Source organism: Amblyomma americanum, chromosome 5 (assembly GCF_052857255.1).
Source record: "Amblyomma americanum isolate KBUSLIRL-KWMA chromosome 5, ASM5285725v1, whole genome shotgun sequence".
NCBI lineage: Eukaryota > Metazoa > Arthropoda > Arachnida > Ixodida > Ixodidae > Amblyomma > Amblyomma americanum.
Window position 1 is genome coordinate 22,918,216 of NC_135501.1, and position 10,948 is coordinate 22,929,163.

General features: G+C 46.1%; 1 pseudogene; it reads left to right on the forward strand.

Moving 5' to 3' along the window:
- Positions 1–6,351: 6,351 nt before the first annotated feature.
- On the forward strand, positions 6,352–10,471 carry LOC144134597 (uncharacterized; annotated as a pseudogene).
- The last annotated feature ends 477 nt before the right edge of the window (positions 10,472–10,948 follow it).

Below are 10,948 nucleotides of genomic sequence, written 5' to 3' on the forward strand. Positions count from 1 at the left end.
TTTGATAATTCCATGGCCCTTACGTTGTTCATATCAGCGGCGTGCACTGCTTTGCTGGTTTCGGACGGATATAGTTTTAGAATTCGTGTGATACTTTCTTGAAGTATTGGCATCAGTTATGTCTGCCACGGTTTTTACGACATACGAATACATTATATTATCTAAAAAATACGTATTTCACTTGTCTAGATAGTGCGTAGCGTTATTAGTACACAATGGCATTGCCAATATGGCAATGCAGTTATTATTCTTGCGTTTGATCCCTGCACAAATTCTATGAGGAGGCCGCGCTGCAATATGAGCCCCCCCCCCCCCCCCCACACACACACACACACAAAATTTTTCGGTAACGTGAGGTGTAACGTTACTAGTTACTTTTTATTTCAACTGCCCCCTCCGCCTCTTTTTCAGAAAAAAAGACGCCGAAAATGATGTTTCAAAGAACAACATCTACAGGTGCTCTCGACGACCCTAGTTGCGGCTCGCATGCATGCCAGAAAACACCTGCCCTTGACGACGCACTCAACTAAAAAAAAAAAGCACGAACACGCATTCACACACTTGTCTTCACCCCCCAAACCCCTCACGCACGCAACTCTCTAAAGAGTGGACGCATACCGAGCCACCAATGAACCATTTGCAGAAATCTGTAAGGCAGTTTCTCCCTAAGCTTGTTTTCCAACCAAAAGGTCCCGTTCCTAGGCGACACTCTCGCATTCTTTGTGGAAGCAGTTCCCCCTTCTGAGTAAACTCAGGAATGTCGCCAGTTTACTTCAAGTTGCGCCAAGAGAGCCGTCGAAAGAGTACAATGGTACAGCGCAGAAAATGTGATTGCAATAAACCGGCTGTAGCACCGAAGTAGAGGAAAAAGAAGGAAATGGGCCTTTGTTTCAACAATGTTTATCAACATTGTTTTCAAAATAAAGTTTGCTTATTTCTATCTGCAACTGCGGCTACGTTTCTGGTCATTGAGTTCTAAAGCGAGCGGGGGTGACTTTGATCACCTTGACATAAACACTCGCATTTTTGCGATAATTATGCAGGTTCAAGTGAAAAAAAAATGTTTATGTGCGCAAATATATTTTTCCGGAAATATTTCATTAGCATTCCTTTATTGCTACACAATTTCCGCTTAATTTTGTAAGCAGAAGCACACCAGAGTTACTGTAAATTTGTTGAGTTCAACCATGTTTTCTTTGTGAAGTTGAAATTACGTGAAATATGAGCTTTATAAAATTGTTATCTTGAGTTCTTACAGCGAAAACGCACTGATTAAAATTTATGGCCTTGGAGTAGCGGCAAAGTAACGTGCGGTACCTTTTTTCGGCAATGGTAACGGTAACGCGTTATCTTTTTTTGTAGGTAACGTAGGGCGGTAACGTGTTCTTTTTTTATAGCGTAACGAGTAACGTATTTAGTTACTTTTTTTTCGTAACGCCTACAACACTGCAACTCAAGAACGAAGCAACACATGCCCATCAAAGGAGACCGCCCAGCCAAGCGCGTAGACCGAACAGTTTTCTGTTCAGTCTCTACCGGTGCGCCGCAACAGCACCGGCAGAGACTGAAGTCGCCACGACCGACTGTTGCCGAACACGACCCCAACGAGAACATTCAGCGCTTTCGCGCGGACATGTGCGAAAGGTGAGTGCCCCCGCGTCCTCCGCACCTGCAGTGGCCAGTGAAGCTGAGACAATAGACAGGGGTGCCATACCTACTACTACCCTCTCCTTTCTCCCTCTCTTTTCACATTTTTATTTCCCTCCTACACCTGTCACTCGCCTCTCCTGCAGGCAGGGTAGACTGGTAGCGCCAGCTATAAAAGGCACAGAACAGATTGGAAATGCCTTGCTTCTTGACACCTGTTTCATCTCTATCGTATAGCGACCGAAGAGGTGCCTGTTTTTACATTTGGTTATTGCGATTGTCGGTGTTAGCGCCAAACGAGCGTAATTTGCTTCTGGAGCACTAAACAATCGTGACGACTGAAAGCAACACAGAGAAGGCATGGCGAAAAACCGTTACCGGCCTCCGCCGAGGAGAAAAGGACCGAAGGCTCGTCGAGGAAGGGCTCAACTTGCCGCGGCAGCACGTTGGAGGTAAGCCTTTCGTTTGTCACAATAGCCAAACGGGCGAGTTGGCTATTGGGCTCATTTCCGATTACTATTGCCCTCTAGGTCCTATTGCATGTTCTGCTTGTTATATATTTAACGGTTAGCGGTGACGTCGCACTGCGCAGTGCTCATTCGCTCATCCCCATTCCCGCTTTTTTTTACATGAGCAAGAAAGTTTGTTCAGCAACGTGCGATGTATTTGTTGTCGGCAGGTTGTCCTTGTCCGCCGGTGCCAACACTTATACGAGTGTCAAGAGTTGCCCGCACAGACCAGATGTAATCAAATTTATAGTTCTCGAGCCGGTAGCGGTCCGTGCACACGAACGTTCAAATCACACTAGAGGTCTAACACTTTCAGTATGTGTTGTATTGGTTCAGTACTCGCTTGTACCGTAGATTCAATTCTCGTTATTCGTTTGTCTCCAGTTCCTTGTTACTCGCAACAAGTTTTTATTCATTGAACTTTTTGGAGATCGTACTAGCCCTGCATTGGCTTGTGTCACGACGTCCTTACTTCCCCTCGTGTGCAGCAGAATTTTTCAGATAGTTTCTCTGGAGGTTATAGTTTTGTCTTTGTAGAACGCTAGGCAAAGCCTTGCCAAAGAAAGCTTATAACACTTCAAGCTGCAACCCTTTGACTTCGTAAATATACCTACAACAACCTATTGTTGTGTTTCAAGGTGCTGTAATGTCCAGGCTGTAGTTCCTCAATCTATCGATTCATCGATAGAAACAAATCTCAATCCTAAACGCTGCCAAGATGCTTTCTGCTGGCCTGCGATGGTTGAAAAGCAGGCGCCGGCAGTGTATGCCGAAATCTGCGAGTCGGCTGCTATACAAAGATTGCTTTGCAACCGAAAAGTGTTTTCCCCAGGCGACACTCTTGCATTCTTTTTACAAACGTAAAGACTCAAGTCCCCCTTTCGTAAACTGTGGTTTGCCGCATGTTTACCAAAATGACTCCGCGCTTGGTTCCTCATGGACGACTGGTGTTGGACGATTCGTTGCGCTCCCTACCTGGAGAGGGAAGGAGCTGCTCTAGACAGGGAGGGAGCGCAACAAATCGGTCAAAACCAGTCGCGAACAAGGAGCGAGGCACAGGACAACCATCCGTTCACTCTCTCCTACTGCAAAGGGGTAGCATAAACCACTGTACCCTTGCACCTCTGCCTGCCCTTACGACACTATCATTGTCCATGGATGGATGGATGGATACGGCTGAACCCTTTACATCGGGCGGTGGCTCAAGCCACCTAGCCATGTCTTGTGAAATTTTACTCCTGTCTTGCTTTTAGCCACCAATCAGATAACCTTCGCTTGGTTACTTCTAACCTCTTAAAATCCACTTTCCCTTCACTATCCCTAAACCCCAATGCCTTGGGTAAGTCAGCCCCGCTGCCTTCCACTGTAGGGTGAAGCCCTTTACAGAAAAGTATCAAGTGTTCAGCCGTTTCCTCCTCCTCTCCGCACGCAATGCACAAAGTGTCTATCTCCTGGTACCTGACTCTATACTTCTTAGTCCGCAAAACTCCAGTCCTGGCCTCAAACAACAAAGAACTTCCCCTACAATTATCATAGATATTTTCTTTGACAATTTCCTGTTTAAAGGTCCGGTATGTTTCTAGTGCCGATTTCGTCAGCATCCCTGTTTTCCACAAAGCTCTCTCTGTTCCTTTAACCTTTTTCTTAACCGATAATTGCTGATTTGCCCCCTTACTGCTGTCCAGATATTTGCTTGTCAATTTTCTAGTTCGCTTTCTCCATTTCGTGTCAACATTCTTTATATACAGGTATCTGAAAACTTTCCTAGCCCACCGCTTTTCCTCCATCCTTCTCAATCGTTCCTCAAATGCTATCTTACTGCTAGCCTCTCTGCTCTCGAAAGACGCCCATCCCATATCACCCTGTACCCCCTGATTTGGTGTATTGCCATGTGCTCCCAAAGCTAACCTCCCTACTCCCCGTTGCCTAATTTCCAGCCTTGCTTGAACATCTGGCCTCATACACAGGACCGCATTCCCGAAGGTCAGGCTAGGGACCATCACCCCTTTCCAGATCCCTCTTACCACCTCATACCTATTGTAATTCCACAGTGCCCTATTTTTCATGACAGCTGCATTCCTACTAGCTTTATTCATTACATATTTTTCATGCTCTGTCAGATACTCAACACTGTTATTTATCCACACCCCAAGATACTTGTACTCATTCACTACCTTTAGCACGAACTCCTGTATTCTATGCTCGCCGCCCTCTTCATTAAATGTCATGACTGCAGATTTTTCCTTACTATACTTGAAGCCTAATCTATCTCCCTCTGTACTGCATATGTCTAACAACTTCTGCAGGTCTTCCTTGTTGTCAGCCATTATCACTATATCGTCCGCATATATTAGTCCCGGTAATGTCTGTTTAATCAATTCCCCTTGCTTGAAAAAAGATAGGTTGAAACCTAGTCCGCTCCCCTCTAGCTTGGCCTCCAAACCTTGCAGGTACAACATGAACAACAAAGGGGACAGAGGACATCCTTGTCTAAGCCCCCGCTGTATCTCTACAGGCCCTGATACATTTTTTTCCCATTTTATGAGCACTCTGTTACCTCTATATATATCTTTTAAAAGATTAATTACTCCATTTTCCACATCCAATGTGCCCAATATGTCCCACAAATGCTCCTGAGTAACGTTGTCATAGGCTCCCCTAATATCCAGAAATGCTAGCAATAAGGGCCTATGTTCCTTTTCCGCAATTTCTATACACTGTGTCAATGAAAATAGATTGTCCTCCAACCTCCTTTGTTTCCGGAACCCATTCTGTAGTTCCCCTAGCACCCCCTCGTTCTCCACCCAAGCCTGCAGTCTATCCTTTATAATTTGCATCACCACCCTGTAAACCACAGACGTCACTGTTATGGGGCGATAGTTACTTACGTCTGCTTTGTCCCCCTTTCCCTTATATATCATGTTCATTCTACTTAATCGCCATTCATCGGGGACTTTCTCATCCACTATCATTTTGTTCACTACCTGTATTAATGTTTGCTTGGATTTTGGTCCTAACTTCTTTATCAACATAATCGGGATACCATCTGGTCCTGTTGATGTGCCACTAGGAACCTTCTTCTCTGCCCTTTCCCACTCTCCTTGCTCAAGTGAAGCTATTGCTGTAACCGGTCTATCCTCCTTCGATAAATTATGTACCACGTGCTTTGCTGAAAATTTTTCCGTCATCCTTGTTCCTATGTGTTTTATTGCTTCATCCCCTTCTAGTCGAATACCCTCATCTGTAACAATAAACCTTTGTTCTAGCCTAGTTTTATTACTCATTGCATTTAGATGTTTCCAGAATTTTTGGGCTGCTTTTCTATCCTTTTTATTTACTTTTGACATCCATTGGGCACCCTTTCTTCTAATTTTCTCATTAATCAAATAGGATGCGTCCCTTCTACACTTTATGAAGGTATCCCATTTTCTGTCTACTTCGGGTTTTGGTTCCCCCCTCTTCTTGGAATATCTGTGTTCCCTGGATGCTTCCTTGCGCTTTTCTATTGCCCTCTTGACCTCCTCATCCCACCAACTCTTGGGTTTGCATCTTTTCCCTTTTAGCTTTACTCCCACCTTAGCTAGCTCTAGCTCCAGTAATCGAGTTAATTTGGTATAAGTCCATTCTGTTTCACTATCCTCAAAAATTACTTTCTCGATTTGTTTGGCTGCTACTTCCAATTGCTTTTCTGAGTAAAAATTTCCCCCTGATTGTTTATCTTGATTCAGTCCTACATTGCTTTTTCTTCTGAAGCTCAACTTGATACGCTTGTGGTCACTACCTAGACTTCTGGAACCATCTTCATCTATGCTCATTACCCCTAATCTGTTATACATCCTCTGTGACATTAGTGCATAATCTATCGTCGAGTGCAGACTCCCCGCCTCCACTGTCGACATTCCAGCGCCCCTGTGTGGGTCGTTCCTCGTCTTTTCGTCCTGTCTCTTGAGCTTTTACGTCTGAGGGGATTCCTCAGTTGACACAGAAGGGGAACCTCAACCCTTTTCGTTTCCACAAAGAATGTGAGAGCGTCCTCTGGGAACGAGACCTTTTAGTTAGAAAACAAGCATTGCGGAGAAGCGTACTTAGATTTCCGCAAACGGTCCGTTATGGTTGCGCTTGAACCATGAATCTCTTGCCCAAACATACTCGAGTAACAGTGTGTAATTGGCTTTTTCCAGAAACAAACCCTACGCTCAAAGGTAGAAAGTGCCGAACTGTTACATGTTGAAGCACCCCACCCCCCCTCCTCGCTATCCTAACTTATGAATGACGTATTTCACATTCATAATAACAGCATACTGCAGAAAGGGCGCAGAAGAGAAAAACGACGGCGAGTGCTAGTTCTGACCTTTTTCGTTTCTGCGTCGGCTCTACACTGCGCTGTTATTATGGTAATTATGGTATTATGGTATGGTAATTATAAACGTATACACATCCTTAGCCCGTGTTTCTCAACGTTCATATAAGATAACCATCTATTTGCTTTTACTACAGTTCCCTTTTTTTCCGGCGCCGTATTGAAGTGTCGTGCTTACTAGCGCAGTCAGCCCTTTTCATCTACAATGCACACGAGGTTTACCTAAATTGCGATGCTGGCAAAATTATTTGGCATCTTTGTTTCGCCTTGCCTCATTTTAATATTGTGTTTGTTTCACTCCTCACATTGTGCTTTACAGAAAACAGGCAGCGCTACCGACGAACAGCAGCCCGGCATCAAGCAGAACACAATGCACATCACCACAATCTGCGTCATGTGCTTCTAGCTGCGAAGTCACAATGACTGACTACTGGGATGGCCTAGGAATTGAGAATCCCTTGCCAGAGCTCGTCTTTCAGAGGGACAGCAGCTTCCCGACAGCGCAGGATGCGGGCATATGTGGAAGAAGAGTTGTGTCTGTGGACCACTTCGTAAAGGCTGTACAAGAGCTTGGCGAACACCGCTGCCCTTGTCCTAATGGAGGGCGCTTTGAGTATAAAGAGGAAAGAAGGATCGGCCTCTGGTCGGAGTTCAAATTCCAGTGCAATGGTTGCCATGAACTCAGAAGAGCCGCTACCGACCCTGTTGCAGAGCCAACGCCTCTCACAGATAAGGCAGCTCTTGGCATAAACGATGCTACTGTGTGGGCATTCACAAGCATCGGGTCTGGCCATTCGCATCTGGAGGAGGCAATGGCGGTCATGGAGATCCCTGTCATGGGCAAGGGAACGTTCTTGCGTCGAGAGGAGGCACTAGGAAAGGTATGTGCACTGGCATATTGCCAAGTTTCGTTTCCATGCGACTTTGTATGTGTAGTGCGGAATATCCCATTTTGTGCAGCTGTTGCTCTCTTTGTCCGGTCTTTTGTGGTTCCTGCCTGATTTAGAACTATAATTGTTTCAGGTACTGATGATTCCCATTACATTTGTTTGCGCTGAATTAAGACAGACGGCCAATCCACAATATGCGGTAAACATGCGAAGACCTCAACACTCATAAGTTTTATCAGATTGAAGCACCAGAAAACATACACAAAAAGGGAAAATTACCGCCACACAGATAATTCAGCCTTTTCCTTTGTTCCAATGCACAAATCCTCTCAAAATGTACCAGCACAAAGAATGAACTGCACCGTTCCTACATCCATATTTTCAATTTTTGTCCCCGTACATAAAAAAATGCACAAGACATTGTTAGCTACCATAATAACTGTATTCATCTTACACGTTTGCTCTTGTTAGCAGGTGTCCTTCACGTGTCGTCTACGTGCGTTTTCGGTTGTTTTTTGGCGAGGAGTCATTTCGAGTTTAAATTACCAAAGTAATACATTTTTTTAAAGCCTCCAAAAGTCTCCCCACGCTTTATATTCGTCGTCCCATATTATGTGTGCAACTAGGGTATGTTGTCATGAAAGAGGGGAAAAAGAAGTTTGTAAAACCAGTTACTATTATGTCATCGCTTGGCATGTCATTCTAAGCAACTCATTCGATCTTCCATGCGCCTAAGGGTGTCTCATTTATTTGTAGTACGTCGTGCATGCGAGAGGCAAAAGCTGAAATTCGAAGGATATGCAGTGTCGTCCTGATTTCTAGTTGGGCGTGAACCTTTCCATGTGCTAGGCAAAATCCAAAGGAGGCTGACACTTGCGAGAAACAGCACAATAGGTGAACGAACTTTCAACCCGTTGTGAAGATACATGCTTCAACGTATGTTCGATTTTCTTCCAGCAATGGAAAGCTGTGCTCCTGGGGCAAATGACTGAAGCTGGCAAGGAGGAAAAGAGACTAGCAGAAGCAGCTGGTGATTTCTGCGAGGATGGCTGCACCCCAAAGATAACAGTGGTAGTTGATGGTGGCTGGTCCCACAGGAGCCATGGCCACAGATATTGTGCCAATTCTGGCGCGCCGTCATCATAGGTAAGCGCACAAAAAAGCTCCTCTACTTGGGTGTGAGAAACAAGCTGTGCAGCACTTGTCAGTTTTATGCCAGGAAAAACGTTGAAGCAAAGAAGCACACTTGCTACAAAAACTGGGACCAAAGCTCAGGGGCCATGGAGGCAGATGTCCTTGTTGAGGGTTTCCAGCGAAGCATGGAGATGCACGGTGTTCAATACCGCACCTTTATAGGAGATGGAGACTCGTCTGTTTACTATCAGATTCAGTCAAAGGTTAGCTACGGTCGTTTCGTCCGAAAGCATGAGTGTGCTAACCATGTTGTCAAGTGCTACACTTCCCGCCTCTACGCCATTGCTAAGGAAAGCAAAGGTGGCCGGCCCATGTTTTCGGGCCCGAGAATAAAGCGCATAAAGAACGGTGCGCGCAAGGCTGTCAGTCACTATGCCGAAATGTTACGAGAGGATCCTGCTGATGAAAGACAGCTTGTTCGTGATTTGGCTACTGACTTGAGAAATGGCCCAAAACATGTGTTTGGGTGTCATGATGGCTGTAAAAGTTATTTCTGTGACCGCACCAAGGGTGAAGACTTATACGGGACGCTTGCTACCATGCTGAAAACAAAGATAATGACTGCAGCCAACAGTATTGCGGAAAAAGCTGACCGTCTCATCAATGATGACACAAGCAACCTTGCGGAAGCCCTCATGTCTCTTGTTGCTAAGCTTTGTGGCGGCAAGCAGATAAACCGGTGCCAGAAGGGTTCTTATGAGCATCGCTGCCAAGCTGCTGGGCTAAGCTTCCAGCTAGGGCCCCAGTGGCACGCAAAAACTAGCAAAGCAATGATTTGCGAGAGCCCCGGTGCTGTCTACAAGAAGTATGCTAACAAGAAAATGGCTGCAAAAGACCGGCGATTGCCTAGAAAAAGACTTTTTGACAGCCAGCATGACCGGAAGATCCGTGCCGCTTGCACCTCATCACCTCACTATGGAGCCAATTGCATGAAGCCAGACATGCCACCTGATGAGTTAGCTGAGAAAGCAGAAAGGCAGCTACAGGAGCTCCAAGTTGATAAGGAACTATGCGAACAGATTGAGGCACAAACACGGGGACAGGCAGACAATTCGAATTGGTTCGAGCAAAGGAGGCTCCGCCTCACTGCTTCAAATTTCCACGCTGTCTGCATAAGAAGGGACTGCACACCCTGTGACGCACTGGTAAAGGCCCTGCTTCATCCAAAGAGCTTCACAAATTCTGCCACGGAGCACGGCAAGCAGCATGAGAGCGTTGCACTCCAGTTATATGGAGCACAGATGAACAGAGTTGTTCACCCATGCGGGCTGTTTGTTGACCTTGAGCATGGATTCCTGGCAGCGTCACCTGACGGGGTAGTTGACGAGGACCGAATTGTAGAGGTGAAATGCCCGTTAACTGCAAAGGAAGATGAGCTCCTGGAAGCTGCGCGAAAGTTTTCAGAGAAGAAGCAAAAAGAAGGTGATCCAGTGCTTATACGATCGCACAGATATTTTTACCAAGTGCAGGGCCAGCTTCATGTCACCAGAAGGAGTATCTGTGACTTCGTAGTGTATACAACAAAGGGAATACACGTGCAAGAGGTACGCCGAGATGACAATTTCTGGGCAACGAAAATAAAGCCATTCCTGGTACGTTTTTATAGAGACTGCCTTCTTCCAGAAATTGTAGACTCCCGCGTTGCTCGCTCCATGGAAGTGCGCCGCCCAGACTGGAACAGGATTGCTGTAGAGGCCAGGGAAAAAGCAAAAAAGAAAGCACTGCCTGAGGTAACCAGCAGTCAGCCCAGCAGCTAAAATGACTGCCTTGCCTCTTGACATGCCCTGCCCTCTGTGACGGATGCGGTGCGGCGGAAACTCTAGAGCCCCTGCTCTTTCGCTCTACCGCGTTCGCCGATGATCGTCGTGACATGCTCGCAACCTACAGGGCTCTGGGCATTCTCCCAGACGCTCTCACGGTGCTGTTGTGGCCGCAGGGCAGTGCGCGCGTCCGCGAGCGAACAGTGGTGAGCCTCTGTGCATTCCTCAAACAGACGGGGAAGGCTCCGCGTGTGCTACCTTGGACGATGAACCGCTGGACGCCCCCACTCCAGCTGTATTGGCTTTATGTCGTGCGCGTGTGTTTGCACTGTGCTCTACAAGACCTTCACGTGCGTGCTACCTGTATATATGTTATTATGTTAATATGTAAATAGATTTATTGCCGCGTGTCGCCACAAGTAGGTCTTGAGGATACTTGCCATGCGCTCCCGTATTCACGCTCATAAATTTCATGACTGTACACACGTTTCTTGCGTGTTCCCTGTGCAATAAATATGACAATACACTCCGGTTACATTGAAATAATGGACAGTAGTCCACCCAATATATTGGTTCGAAAACTACAGA